General features: G+C 42.6%; 1 protein-coding gene across 1 annotated transcript in view; it reads right to left on the bottom strand.

The window, feature by feature from the left end:
- CNTN3 (contactin 3) overlaps positions 1-14,534 on the bottom strand; it is a 337,742-nt gene extending 323,208 nt beyond the window's left edge. The window contains exon 1 of the mRNA XM_032867417.1: positions 14,483-14,534. The gene's annotated coding sequence lies outside the window, so the exon portion shown is untranslated. The remainder of the gene's footprint in view (positions 1-14,482) is intronic.
- Positions 14,535-15,233: the final 699 nt, after the last annotated feature.

A 15,233-nucleotide genomic window follows, 5' to 3' on the forward strand; every position in this document is an offset into this window, starting at 1 on the left:
TGCATTGCTCATTTGTTGTAAGCATTAAATGGAGTGGTTAGCAAAGCACTTAGCACATAATTAATCCACATTAAATGGTGCTGAAAAATCTAAACTATACAAAAAGTTACGAGAATTCAAACACGGAAAGATCGTGAGTGGTTTGTAGGCTACTTGTGGTCTCTATCTAATTGGTTCAATATTTTTGACAGCCTACTCTCTGCCAGGCACTGGGGTACAGGGAAAGCCAAGAAAGACAAGTTTCCTGCCCTCAAACTACTCAATCTGGAAAACAGACAGTAAATAAGGATGGTGACAGGTCTCGAAAAGTACAGTAAAAATTGTCATCTGTTCAGGAAGTGTCACTTAATGGACAACTTGTAAGATAAGCCAATGGCTATTGGGTGAGTGCAACTATATGAATGTTGTGTGTGTGTGGTGGGGTGGAAGCAATGGGGGTTTGGGGGACATGTACTCAGCAAGTGTCACACCACATGCAAAGACTCGTCCACGACTGCTGGAATCAGAGAACCCATGTAAGAGCGCCCTACGATCAGGCCAGAAGGGCAGTCGGGGTAAAATCATGAAGGCTCTAAGTACCCTGTCAAATAATGTGGACTTTACCCTAACACCAACTGAAATTCTTTAAGGTCTGAAAGAGGGTTTCATATTACATTTCATTTTACGCACTGGCTGCAGTATGGAAACAGGATCAAAATAATCAAGAATGGATAGCAGAGACTGGATGCTTCGGTCATAATTGAGAACAATGCTGCTGGGGGTCTAGATGAAGTGACTGGAACTGAAGGCGGAGAGAATTGAGCAGTTTCAATGCATATTTCAGATGCAGGAAAGACAAGACTTGCATGCTCTTCCATACAGCCTTCAAAAAGAAATCCCAATTTATGCTTTGAGCAATTGCTTTGATGCTGATGTTGTTTTCAGTGGTGGGAAAAGGTGGAGAACATGGGTACCAATGAACTCTTGGCAAGGATGTTCATGAGGTCAGCTTTGCATGCGGCTGCAAGGCTCTGAGAGATCCAAGTAGAAGTGGTATCATTGATCAGCACAGATCAGGTTATGCTTTCGTAACCAACAACATGCACATCCCCATGGCCGGTCACAATGAACGTCTGAAGTTTACTGCACATCAACAGACAGTTCTGCTTATGGTAGTCACACAGGTCCCAGGCTCCGGGAAACTCCATCTTAACACAAAATTCCATAGCATCAGAGGCAGAGAAGAACAGAAGGAGCCACATACTGGCTCCCAATGCCTCTGCAGCAAGTGGCTACATGTGAAACGTTCACATTTCATTGGCCCAAAGCAAGTCACCCGATCATGACTGTCATCATCGATAGCATGCAAAGGAATTGCCCCTCCCCAGGGAAGTGTGAATGATTCTCAATAGTTTGTGAACAGCAATAAAGCAGACAATGAGATAAATAGGTTTAGATCTTTGGATAAAGCTAACTAGAGCTAAAAAGAGATAAAAGAGAAATGTTACGTTGAACTTTAAAAAAGATCCGTACGATTTCAGCAAAAGTAAAGAAAATCATTAGGAGGATTCCAGGTATTAGAGTGGGACGATGGTAAGGAAAACAGCTATGGTAGATAGTTTCTGTTACTATCTGTGTTCCTTTCTTCGTAGTAAAGAGCAAAAGAGAGAGGAAAATGAATGATGCATATGTGGGAGAAGGAAAACAAGCCAACCAAAGACTCCACGACCTACAGAGCCAAGGAGGGCCAGCTTTGGAAATAGGGGAAGAGAGAGGTTTAAGCTGATGGGAGAGCTGAAAGAGGTCCTGAGAAGTGAACTCAATTTCAGTCCTAGAGATGAGATCCCACATAGAGAGAGAAAAGTGAGTCCACCTGGGGTCTGAGACGAGTAAAAGAGTTCACTCACACTCATTATGAAGGATAAGGCAATAGTTCCCATTTCCAGTTATATAAGTTTTTCTTATAAAGACTGTTCCAGAGTGAAAAATGCACTACTTGCAGACATGGGAAATATGGATTCCATTTCTACTTAGGTCATTAACCTGTATCTGACCTGAGGCATTCCATGAATCTTCTTAGCCTCATTGGCAAAGTGTATTCTAACATGCTATGCTTTTTAAGAATTTTGGGGCAAAACATAAAAGCTCTTTACATAGATTTTTACCTAAACCCATCTTCTTCCCGGTCTCCTATTCCTTTAGATTCACAACACGGCATGGCATCAGATTTGCCTCTATGCCCTAATCATATCCAACACTCCGCCCAAATCAGAGTCTTCCATATCACAACTTACCACTCACCAAGTATCCCCTTAACCACACTGTCAGTGACAAGCATGGAAATGACTCACTGGTCCAAAATCTTGCCAGTCCTCCTCTTACCAGGCATACAGACTGAGCTCGGACTCCTGGCCCTTCATACCTTGACGATTCAGCTCAGCCTAGATGCATATGAAACCTTCCCTACTCGTTCTTGAGAGTTCCACCCGTTTCCTTTCATCCTTCCCAGCTCTGCTGTCCTTTGGCAAATACTACACTTCCATTATTCTATAAATATATATAAAATATATATAGTGAATAATACGGACACCAACCGTAAAACCACTAGGCACAACAGGTAGGAAAACTATTTTGTTTTTTTTTTTTAAGGGCCTGAGCTTAGTCTGCATATTTATTATAACAAATCCATACGGGACCAATATTCCAACTTTACAGATGAAGAAAGTGAGGGTTAGGAGAACCAATTAATGTGCCCAACGTCACAAACTATTATGTGGCAGACAGTTTGCCTGGATTAAGAAGCAAAAGAATACACATTACCACTAGGCAAAACTTCCTGATATTTCCAAATACATAGGAGTTCTTCCAATTGGACTAAACGTTCTCAGAGAGCTTTCATTATATTTCCCAACTCTGTGTATTACTGGCTTCACACAGGACTCCTTCACTTAGGCAGCAATTAGAAAGTTATAATTCATTCATAGGCAATAAAGGGACATTTTACATTTCCTGTGTTTAATTTGAAATCTAGAGGGCATTTACAATGCTTAATGGATATGAGGTTTGGTGGTATGGCAGATTGCATTATTGGCCCAAATTCTTCACCCTTCCTGTATCTATGCCCTTGGCATATGACTTTGCAATTCCTGCCATTAAGGGGTAGAGGATAGCTCCCGACCCTTGACTTTGAGTTTGGCCATGTTCTCATTACAGCCAACACAATACAGCATTAAGTGACAGTATTCTAATTGTAGCCAAGATCTTTTACGGTTCCATTTGTCCTTGTACCTATGTAACTGGCATGAGAATCATTTCTACCAGGGAATTTATCCTTCAACTTATACGTGAGAATTAGATGTGCGAATATCTCAGCCAGTCAGAACTGAAGGTTGAGCAAAGAAACCCAGCTGGGCCCAGCCAAGATCTGCCAACTCCCAAATGACCCATAAAAATACAAGCAAGCCCTCAGCACATCAACATATGATAGGACCTAGCAGAGGCTCTAATGTGTCCGTAATAGTTTGGGTCAATTTTTTGTACTTCTGCTGTAAGATGCAGAGACTATAATAAAATCTTGGGCTTTCAGCTTTATTTCATAATTAGATAAGATTTAGAGGTATAATTCCTGTGGACAGGTGGAGTATAAAACACATACATGTGACTAAACGTGTATTTTATGTGTACGAGACCAAGAGAGGTAGATTATGATAGATTGTATTACTATTTGTAAATACCCACGTTTCCCCTCTCTTCTTTATTGGCCCTGCTGTGACTTCTCGCCAATGAAATGTGAAAACAACCTGATACACGACCAGTCCCAGTCAACGGTATAAATACTACTTTATAGTTCAAGTAGGCCTTTTGAGTTTCTGCCCTGGGCTGTGAAAATGTGTCCCAGATAAGGGCCTTTCTTAACCGTGTTTCCTAGAAACAAAATCTAAGAAAGGTTTACTGAAGAATGCTCTCGAAAGAAAATGCCGTAGGGGAGTATAAAAAGGCATGGATATGGGGCGCCTGGGAGGCTCAGACAGCGGAGCATCTGACTCTTGATTTCAGTTCGGGTCATGGTCTCAGGGTTTTGAGACTGAGCCCCACATCAGGCTCTACACTGAGCATGCAAACCTGCTTGAGATTCTCTGTCTCTCTCTCCCTCTGCCTCTCTCTCTCTTAGAAAAAGGAAAAACAAACAAACATAAACCAGCACAAGGAGGTGCCTGAAAGCTTAAAAGTATTGCAACGGGGACCTCAGTTCGTCCTGGGGCTTTCTGGGGCAGGTATGGCCTTCAGAGTTGTCCTAAATGAAGGCAAAGGGACCAGGTTTTTGTGCTCAGGCATCAGCCCATCATTGGCACAGGCACCAGCCAAGAGGAGGTATGGTCTCGCCTGGGAGGGTTCCCTCTGCAAAGGGCAGCTCCCCAGTGAGGGATGAACCTGTGAGCCATCAGCAGCTGATATACCAAGGGACAGGGGTAGGTAAGTAAAACGATAAATTGGTAGACCTGTACGGAGCTCCACAGCGCGTATACTACAGTAGCGGGACCTTCACACTACAGCCCAGAACGAAAAGCCACATGGTCGGAGCAGGCACCCAGTCAATCAGGAGCATGGAAAAGACACATGCTGATGTTGGCCCACCTCGGACCCACAGCTTTCGGGGAACACAGGTGAGTAATATTTGTCTTCAGGCAAATAGAGACAAATTTTCAGATTTCAATGGCTTCTTACCAAAGTAAAACTGACTGATACATTTATAAAACAACAAAAAGAGTTGATGTTACAGAACCTGGACTGGATCTTGGGGTCTGAGCCCGGAGCACAAACAAAGGGGCTAGTTTACACACTTTTACTTCCGTATCTGGGCCACCCTTGCATCTCCGGCAGGCAGGGCAGGAGGGAAAATCTGGAAGGGCACTGGGGCAGGGGTTGGGATCCCCTGCTGGATTGGTCTGCCACCTTAGAACTCCGACTTCCCTTATCATTAAGACTTTACGTTTTTAAAACATTTACTTACATTTTTAAATGTGGGTTTGTTTGGCTTTTTTTAAGATTTATTTATTTATTTTAAAGAGAAAGAAAGAGCATGAGTGGGAAGGGCAGAGGAATAGAAAGAGAGAGAGACTCTCAAGCTGACCCCACACTGAGCACAGAGCCTGATGTGGGGCTTGAGATCCCACTATCCTGAGGTCATCACCTGAGCTGAAATAGAGTCAGACCCTTACCAAATGTGCCACTCAGGTGTCCCAACTGTGTTTTTTTTCTTTTAAATTATAAAACATGCATGTGTTGCTGCTGCATAAACCACCCTAAAACTTACTTATTTAAACACAAATTATTTGCTGATGATTCTAAATTTGACCAGAGTTCAGCTTGGCGGTTTGTTTGCTAGTTTTGCCTGATGCCACTCATGTCAGTTAGTCATCCAATGGCTTTACTGGGACTGCTGGCCTTCCATGACTGACTACCAGTTCTGGCCATGAGCTCATAGGGATTGTAGGTTCTGTCTTTTCTTTACATGACCTCTCAATCTCTAAAAGGCAGGCCTGAACTTGTTTACATGGACGTTTCAAGGCAGGAAGAAAATAAAAACATAAGCTCCACTGCCTTAAGGCTTAGGCTCAAAATTCACAATAACACCACAATAGCTACTTTTTATTGCTTAAATTCAAAAGGCCAGCCCAGATACAATGGGGCGGAAAAGAGATTCCTTGCTTCAAGAGGACAGGAAGTCATCATGCAAAGTGCCAGGAAAGGTACTGTGGTTTTGCAAACAGTCTCCCACAGGGCTGATGTGTGCTCTATCTTTTTCTAAAGGTATTTTTCTCTGAAAGTCAAATTTGATCAATTTTATAGTCACCTTCTCTGCTCCTGTTAAAACAAAACAAAGCAAAACACCCTGCACACAAATAAATGTGATCTTTTCAATTAGAGACAATTGAAAACATTTACCCACTAGGGGTCAGTACAGAAGAGTCAAATCCAAAATATGACCTGAAAACAAGGAAGAAAACTAAGAAAAGGAAAAGAAGGGGAAGGAGGACGAGGTGGAGGAGGAAGGACTGAACTAACTTTAAATCACGTGGCATATTCATCCAATATACATTCCAAAATTCCTCCCCTTCGTTGGATTTTATTCTCTTCAGCTTGAATGCTTACAAAACATTTCTTACCTTATGAATTTTATGATTTGGTATTAATTCTATTCCTTACTCCACTCTCTGTCTTGGGTGGTATATGTGTCTTTGTGTGTGTGGTCAAAATGTGGTGGGACAAAGAAGAACAAGGACATAATCAGAATATTAAAAATCAAATGGAAGAAAAAAAATGAAGATTCAGGAGGAATATCCTGTAATTTCTAGAAAAATGACAATAGATATTTCCAGGCAAGTTGTAATGCAAAACCATTTACAGCAGCAGACAATTATGGCACTATTAGATTAAAAAGAGAAATGTCTAGATTCTACAATTTCCTATTATATGGAAATAAGCCCTCCACTTACAAGCATCTTCACAGAATCTGTGGTTTGTGTCAAATAAAACAAAACCCATATATTGAGACCTGTTCTTTTTAAAAATGAATACTGCCACGTAGTGCCACAGAATCAATTCCAGAGGGGTAATGTTTGTTTAATATTGGTGAAATAATCCAATAAATTAGTACTAAAGGTAAACATGTGTATCTTTCCATTGCACATGAGAAAAATGTTTTTCAATGGCAGGAGAAAGTGAGGAAGAAAAAACTTTTGACCTACAAGCTTCAAATTTCAAAATTATACTGCTGATGCTGCACATAGCTCTTCGTTGTTTTTTCTTAGCAAAATAAAAGAACTCCCAGCAAAGCTTCACTAAAAATAATCGAGAAATATGAAAAACTGCCTAACATATAGAAATGTAAACTTTTTTTTTTTTTTTTTTTTGGGCAAAGGGAATAGGAAGGGGTAAGAGCAATGCTGTCTGCTGTCGCACACACCCAAATGTGGTACAGACAGGCCTTATCTGTATTCCAGAGCCTTCAGAACATTCACTGGAATTGGTAAGGACTGGTAATCAGCAACTTTTCCCCTGCTTTATATTCACAGAAGAGGCCAGCCCAAGTGAGTAGCAGCCATCAGATTAGATCACTAGCTATATTGTTCCGGTTGATTTTAATTGCCTGGAAAGGGTCATTACCATCTCCTGCAATGTTATTTTAAAGAGTGACTATTTCTATGAAAGAACAAAAATGGACCATGAGTCTGTTAGTGTTAGAAAGTAGAAGGAACTATTCAGTAAGATCTTGGCCCTGGTGGCATTAAAATCCTGTCCAAGTCTGATTACACTGACAAACAAACACACTTACCTGCAGAACTTTTTAAAAACTAATATGGAAAGTCAACACAGATTCCCAAACCGATGACCACAGAGAACCACCCAAATGTCACATCGTGCTTTATGAAATGCCAAGACTTCTGTTTCCATAGCAACTTTTACATATAGGCAACTCCAAGGTGAATGAGTTCATGATATTTCAGAGCAACAAGACAAACATTTGCATGGGAAAAGGTCTATGGAAGTAGAGTATTTGAAACCTGGAGAACTGTTGCAAAATAATTACATCAGTGTATGTTTAACATGGAGAGTGCAGCTATCAGGATATTGGTTCTCTAAATTAAAATCCTAGATACATGATTCTATACATGAGCTGAAACTGCATACAGCTATACACACACTCGTGTACTCAGGCTTAACAATATAGTGGCAATTAGAAATAAGGTCTGTTGTCTTGTTAACAGTGATGCACCAATGTCGATTTCCTGGCTCTGATATCACACTACAGCAAATATGCAGTATCGCCATTAGAGAGAGGAAGCTAGGTGAAGGATAGGCACACCTCTTTGTGCCATGTTTACAACTTCCTATGAGTGTAATTACTTTAAAATAAAAAGGTTAGGGGCAACTGGGAAGCTCAGTAGGTTAAGCATCTGCTTTCAGCTCAGGTCATGATCTTGGGGTCCTGAGATGGAGCCCTGCACTGTTGGACTCCCTGCTTAGCCTCGAGTCTGCTTCTCCCTCTTCCTCTTCCCCTCCCCTTACTCATGTGTGTGCACACTCCCTCTCTCAAATAAATAAATAAATAAATAATCTTAAAAAAAAAAAAAAAAAAAAAAAAAAAAACAGGGCACCTGGGTGGCTCAGTCAGTTAAGGGTCTGACTTCAGTTCAGGTCAGGATCCCAGGGTCTTGGGATCTGGCTCCCACATCAAGCCCCCCATAGAGCCAGCAGGGAGCCTGCTACTCCCTCTCCCGCTCTCTTTCCAGCTCAGCTCCCTCTCTCTCTCAAATAAATAAATAAAATCTTTAAAAAAATCTTTAAAAAAAATAAATAACTATAATAAAATGTTTAAGAATATAAGTTACCAGGTCTTTTCCCCACAAAGAACGCAGAAAGTCCTGTAAGGACCAAGGAATTTCTGTTATTTCAAGCATAACAGTCAATGTTTCTAGAAAGTTCATAAATTGGGAAGCGGAGAAAAGGAAATGGAATATTGTCTGAGGTATAAGGGGGCTTTCTACTGAAGGACAATTGGTGAGACCGTTCAATGCACACAAGGCAGCCCCTCCCCTCGTTTATAACTATGTAGCTATTTATAGTTTAGGAAGATGTGCTTTCAATTTGTGAAGCATTTAGTTGTTTCTTTCATAACGTTTTACTCTAATAAATAATGGATTTTGTGAATTCCAAATTATCCCCATTGCACTAAAATAAGCCACTTACATCAAAGACCAGCCGTCAGTACTGACTATAAGCTTAGGTATAAGCTTATACCCCTTTTAAGACATATGTTTGTCACAAAATCTTCTAAATTCAGACCATATCAAGATATCCACCATTGGCAAATTAATGACTTGTCACCCAGAAACTGCAAAATACAGTAAAATCTTCACATTATACACTCAAAAATTTTAAGTCCAATAAAAAGAAACTCTAATGCAACTACCATAGAATTGCAGGTGAATGAAACTGATGAGATCATCCTCCTTTCATTCCACAAATGCTCACCAAAATCCTAATGGCTGTGCCATTCCACCCATAGACTATCAGGAAAGACAGATATTAAACAACTGTACAATATCAATTAAATTCCTATCCATTCTCCCTCTGAAGAAAAAATTTTAAAATACAGTTGAGAGCAGAAAGCGTAGGGCTCAAACCTAGTCTGGAGGACACTAAAGGCTTCCTAGGGGACTGATCTGTGGATATCACCCAGACAAATGGTAGGATTAGAATTAAAGAGCTTTCCTGGCACAAATAACAGGGAATTGAGGGTGGATAGGAGTTGAGATGTAAATGAGGGGTTTGGAGTGGAAGCCATGGGTATAGGAACCTTGAAGCCAAAAGGGTCATCTTGAGTTTTCAAGAAAGTTTTTAAAAGCCCCTATAAATTAGAACTTCAAGTATGGGCAAGAAATAAAGGGAAGAAGTCTCACACAGGCTGCATCAGTGGCGTTTTTTCTCTAGGCAATGGGTGTCCAATGATACAAGGTTTCTGGCTCATGGATCAATGCAGCAGCATGTATCAGAAAGTCTGGAGTAAGAAAGGCAGTGGGGCCGAAGGTGGTTTCTTAATCTGCTGCATTTAGGTAAGAAGTATAAAGGGTGTAAAATGCTTGAAACATGGGCTGGTGCATAATCACTTGAATGTTGTCCTTGTATTTTTAATCAGTTGACTGGATTCAGGGACAAAAGAAGAGAATGGTACCAAAGACCACGGGTGCCATATGCCTTGAGGACCACAATGAGAATAAATAAAAGAAGAGATCACCTCAAGCTGAAACCAGCTGGGGAGGAAAAACGGTGAATCCCATTTTGACACAATGGGTTTGAAGTAGAAGATATCCATGAGATCGAAGAGATCATGGGCGAGGTGACAGGACACTCTGTGAGGGGCGCCTGGGTGGTTCGGTGGGTTAGGGCTTCTGCCTTCGGCTCGGGTTGTGGCATCATGGTCTCAGGGTCCAGGGATCGAGCCCCGCATCGGGATCTCTGCTCAGGAGCAGTCTGCTTCCCCCTCTCTCTGTCTCTTCCTGCCTCTCTGCCTACTTGTGGTCTCTGTCAAATAAATAAATAAATCTTTAAAAAAAAAAAAAAAAAAAAAGAACACTCTGTGAAAAAGTCAGCTACAGACCTCTGCTGAAATATGAGCATAACTGACTGGATCTTTGGTCATGGGGGTGCTCCAGCCAACATGTTGTGAAACTCGGCACCCTCCAATGAAACTCCATTGTGAGCCAGATACTCTGAGGGGGCTGCTTTGCAATAGTGAGTAAAACAGATGTGGTAACTGATTGTGAGGTGCTTACGGAATAGTAAACAAGAAAGCAGATAAGGAAATAGTTCCAAATTAATATAAGCGCTTTGGGGGATATGAACAAAAAGAAACTAGCAGAGGGACTCTAATTAAAAGGAGGGAAATTAGAGAGCCCTCTTGTAGTAAATGATATTTAAATTGTGACAGAAGGGAAGAGCAGTAGTCAAAAAAAACTGTACCTGTGTGCATGTGCATGTGTATGTGTGTAATGGGGGGGGGGGGCGTAAAGGCTAGAACTGGCTACCAGGCAAAGGGACAAAATAGACCCTAAAGTCAGAAAGAGGTCAACAAAACTGCAGACAATGAATAAATCCCATGAAATTCTTGTTCCCAAAAGCATGGCATGAGATGATGCTGGAGGGACAGGTAATGTTTAAATCCTACATGGCTTTGTAGATTATATTTAATAGTTACTGCAACAGAAAATCATTTAAGTGCTTTGAGGAGACGTATATTAATTTAACTTACATTTAAGAAAAAGAGCTGCTCTGCCTGCAGTGCAGAAAGCGACTTGGGGGAGGAAGCAAGGAAGGAGGTAGAGAAACCAGTGTAGTTATCCTTGGGGAGAAGACAGGGACTTGGAACAGAGACGATGTATGTGGAGATGGAGAGAAGTGGACAAATTTGAGAAATATGAGAATCAAAAGGACACACAAGATCTGAGCTGTACTAGTTCCCTAGAATCAGAAGTACTGAAATGGTCCCCAGAATTCTTTGACCCAAAGACAATATAAGAACAGGCCCAGTATCAGCAATATAATCAAAGTGGTTTTTGAATTACAGATTTCATCCCTTAACATCTGAGAGGCAATCAAAGTCAAGCAACTTAGAAAAACAAACGGGAAAAATTTATTCTCCTGTTTCAGAATACAGAAAATTTACAATCTGAGTTATAAAGGCACCTAAAAGAGAGCGATGGAATTGTTGTAACATCTATAATCTATTACTCAGAATGCCAATATGTCTTCAATAAGCAATCTGCATACTTTCTGAATTATCTTGTCCTACTTAATAAAATAGTCATTTTCCCCCACTTTTTGCAAGGCAGCTTCTTGCACAGTAAAGATTCTACAAATATTTACATTCCAAGTAGCAGAGCTGTTTGAGCTGCTATAAAGTTCTGCCAGCACTTCTATTACAAACCCTTATTTCTTGTTTATAACATGTACATAAAAGGAGAGAAATAAAAATGTACTATGAATTGAAACTTGGCATACAAAGTTTCAACTACAGAGCGGATTTCCCCTGCAGCAAATTTTCAAAACCAATGTCCCACTATATTTAGTAGATATTGGGGGAGGGAGGAGTAGTATAAATCGGAAAAAACACTTAGTTGATTTGTTCCCGAGATTTTTACACAAATTAGATCTGAGACTGATATCTGTTATCCCTTAATTTCAAAGAAATGTTCTATCTTCAACTCTTCTGTGGCCAGCCCAAACCTCAATTATTGCCAAGCATCTTTGCAAAAAGAAGACTATCTAAGGCAGTAGTATCAAGCATAAGAAAGGAAATGGTCTACCAGCATTAAGTAACTAATAAATACATTCTAAAACCATCGGGAGACCTCTGAAATGCTCATTTTCTAAAAGGCAAACTCCCTAAAATAAAAAAGGCTTAAAAATGAACCGGTGATGGTGACTGAATCAGAGATAGCAAGAAAACATGCACAGCCTCCATTAACCCTCCTGCCATCAGAATATCTCCCAGTGTATAAAGTTAACATTATTATTCTAAAATACCTTATTAACTGATTGGAAAACACAGAACATTGAACCAGCACCATGCACAGCCTAGTGATCTATAGATCTGGCAGTTTTAAAGGGGCAATTATATCTATATAACATTCCAGCACAAAACATATCAAGAGTTAATGAGAACTTCAAGTTGCACATTTAAATTACATAGTAAAAACAAAGCTAGGAGATGTGTACTGAATGTATGAGGAGTTAGGAACTTATAAAAGAGAAAGACACATATTTTGCTAGCAGAGCGAAGAGGCTATTAGTTTGTAATAACTAGGCATATATGAAATGTGACAGTGATAAAATTGAACATACATCAACAATGGAAAGGCTACTGCTTGCTGTCTGTAGCTAATCTTTGCTCTAGCTGAAATTGTGCAGCACTTTGGTCCTATTAAATGTTTTGCTGCCATTTTGGGAAACAGTTGGGCTATCTAGTTGGGTTTGAAGGACACTTAAAAGTTAGAGTTCTGGTGAATGGACTTAATGGCTTCATGTCTTCAGGCTAACATTACTGATGTCCAGACAGTGCGTAGAACATGGGGCTGAATGTTATTGTCTGAGGCAGCCACTGCCTGAATGGATTACCCTGCAAATCAATTAGCCACTCTGGGTCGGTTAACCCACCTTCACACGGGAGGGCCATACATATGCATTCAGCTTCACCATTTACCTAAAATAAAAATGTGTAGCAATTTGCTCTATTTCCTTGGTGGACACTATCCCTTTTGAGGGCCCTCAAACTACATGTTGTCTCTCAACTGACTTCAAGCAAGTAAGAATTCAAAGACCATTAATGACTGAACCCACTATTTTTATAATTTGCAAGCAAATATATTTCCATTAGCAAGGCTGCACCCTATCAGATGTCTTCTGTGAACCACACTTAAAAGAACCTGTCCCATTGCAACCTGGCACATATTAGGCATTTTTGTAAATGTTGCTCAAATGGGTATGAATAGTAACGGACAATTTCCTCCCTCGTACCACACCCCACAAAGGGTTAAAAGCACAACCTGAGATGCCAGGTTACTGAAGCCAAAGTAATGTTACTGTTAGTAAACACAACTAGCAAAGCATAAGTAACACATTTGACTTTGGTATTGAGACATAATAGCTCTTTCAAAGGCAATTACTCCTTTCAATCACTGAAGGGTTCTGACTCATTGTTCTGATTAATTTCTGTTTTTAATCTATTTACAGATCAGGATTCTTTTTCAGCTAGTGTGATATTCATCTCTGTGGGGGTAAACAGAAGCCACAGCTTGTAGAGTCCTCCTACTTTAAAAAACAAATATTCTTGCTTAATCATTTTTAAATTATTTCTGGATTTACCTACTCACCATATGAGCTGGGGTTTCTGACCTGGCTCCTGAACATTTACACATCTCCCCTCTCCGTGTTGCTTTCTCTACCTAGCTCTGTTTCCCACATCATGGTTTGAGGTGAACAAACTGACCACTCCTTTTCCAGGGCTGACTGTCCCCCTCCCCTTGGCTCAAACCAGAGATTGACTCTCTTTGCCATAGCCGGTACCGTTTGTTATTAAATCATTCCTCTGGGCACATCTCCTTGTTGTAAATCAATAAGCAAATGCAATACAGAGGACACACGGATTGGCGAGTCGCACGGGGCTTTGCACTAGCACAGCCCATAAGCTGTTCGTTCATTTCAATCAGCCAAAAAATTTTCTAATGGTGCTGTGACTTTGGGGTATCCTGTTGGCACTTCCTGGTTTTCCGTCCCTAATATTCTGTCACCTGCTTGGGTAGCTTCGCAGGGCTCCTTAGAAAAGGGAAAAGCAGCCAAGACCAGGTCCGAGCTCAAGAAACCTGGACTCCAGCCCATTCCAGAAAAAAACCTGACAAATACACGCAGCAGAACCTGTCCAAGGCTGCAGATTTGAAAGTGGAAAAAGAAGAGAATGCAGCTGGGAAAACTTGATCCCTAATCGAAGAATCCTCTGCCCCGGTTTTCTCAGAGCAGGGGACCAGGGAGGGGTTTCTGGCAAAAGGCTACCCAATTCCCCCCGCCCCCCGTCCCCTGCACCATGAAGGTAGGATTCATCTTCAGCACTCCTGCGGTTCACAACTTTCTTTTTTTCCAACTTCACTAGCCAAATCCGCTGCGCGAAGGGCTGGCCAGAGGGACCCACCTCGCATTTCCCCACGCTGGAGGTGGGGATGCAAAGTCTTCCGAGTCTGAAAACCAATCCTCGCCCAAGAAAGAGAAAATATCTCCCCAGAGCACATCTGCGAGACGCATTTTTTTATTCTCGACCCGTCGGGTGCACATCCCCGGCAAACAAACTTTAGGACTCGGAGCCTTGAAGCCAGTGCGTAAAGTTTGCCCGGGCAGGTGGCTCGTCGCAGTGCCCCGAGCCCGCACGAGGAGCCGGGCATCCCTGACTTACCTGGTTCCTGCAGCTCGCAAGACGCCCGCTCTGCCTGCCCGCTCGCCCGCCCGCCCGCCGGCCGCGGTTCTCCCGCGCCTGGGGGGCCGCCGTGCGCGCCCGTGAGAGCCGCAGCCGCAGCGCTCCGGTCCGCGCCGTTCCTAGCCGAGTCCGCGGCGCCCGCCCGCCTCCGCCGCCGCTACCGCCGCGCGCCAGGCTGCTGTGGCTGCCGCCGGCGCCAAGCGAGCGCTGCCTGCGCCTCCGCCGCCCAGGCTCCGGCTCCAGCGCGGGCACTGGAGGGAGGGGAGTGGGGGCGGGAGGGAGGGGCGGGGAGCGCGGCTCAGCAGCCAACGGGGTCCCGCGCCTCGCGCCGGCGGCGCCCCCCCGTCCCGCGTCTCCGCGCCGGCCTGGAGCCCGCGCAGCCCTGCGCTCTGCCGCGTGCGCCCACGTGTGTCCGGCCTCCGCAGGGCCCTGGGCGGCGGCGCGGGATGGGGCGGCGGTCAGCGTGTCACCGCTTGGTGGCCTCGTGTGCCCGCAGCTGGGGCCCGGGGAGCATGGGGTTAAAGGTAGGAATTCCACTTCTAGGAAAGCCTCCTGCAGCTGCGCTCCCACAAGTGTGCAGAGATTGCCAATTTAATATTAAAGCGGGTAATTATTAAAGGTTTGCTATGTACCAGGTAGTGGACTGCGCAATTTAAGGGAATTAGTTCATGGCGTCCCCAGAGCAACCCTGAATCTATTATTATTCCCTGACTTAATGATGAGGAAATTA

The sequence above is a fragment of the Lontra canadensis genome, unplaced genomic scaffold (genome assembly GCF_010015895.1).
Source record: "Lontra canadensis isolate GAN:19392208 unplaced genomic scaffold, GSC_riverotter_1.0 scaffold34, whole genome shotgun sequence".
Classification (NCBI taxonomy): Eukaryota; Metazoa; Chordata; class Mammalia; order Carnivora; family Mustelidae; genus Lontra; species Lontra canadensis.